The sequence below is a fragment of the Antechinus flavipes genome, chromosome 4 (assembly GCF_016432865.1).
Source record: "Antechinus flavipes isolate AdamAnt ecotype Samford, QLD, Australia chromosome 4, AdamAnt_v2, whole genome shotgun sequence".
Taxonomy (NCBI): Eukaryota; Metazoa; Chordata; class Mammalia; order Dasyuromorphia; family Dasyuridae; genus Antechinus; species Antechinus flavipes.
Window position 1 is genome coordinate 54,927,548 of NC_067401.1, and position 547 is coordinate 54,928,094.

Here is a 547-nt window from a genome sequence, read left to right on the forward strand (position 1 = left end):
CATGGGTTTGCATATGGACTGCTGCCTGGAGAGAGATAGAGTAGGGCAATCAATGTACATAAATATCATACCACCATTTCCCCCGTCCCAATTTCCCTATCCTCTTGCCAGTTTCCTAACTGATAGCTAGTCTCCCAGGATCTCAGACCTCAGACTCCTTGAAGTCTTCCTGAGTCAGAGAGGGAGTTCCCAGCCTTCTTTGCTCTGGATAAGTCTTCATGATTGAAAGAGCTGGAGACAGGGAGCTTTGGTAGAAGGAGAAGTTAAGGACTAACTCAGCCTGATCAAGTGAGCAAGAGACCTTGGAACTTCACAAACCAAAGGGCCCAAGTGGAGAAGAATGAAAGAACAGGGAGACTCATCAAATGTCAGAGCCCCAAGGAACTCCCCCCCTCCCCCCGCCCAGGTCTCCTTGCCTATCCCCCTCGTTTTCCAATTAAGGCCTCAGAAGACAGAACAAAATACCATGGTCACACAGGTAGGTTAGTGGCGGAGCCCAAAGAGTAACCTAGGTCTCATAACACCCTGCTGGCTCTCAATCAATGGG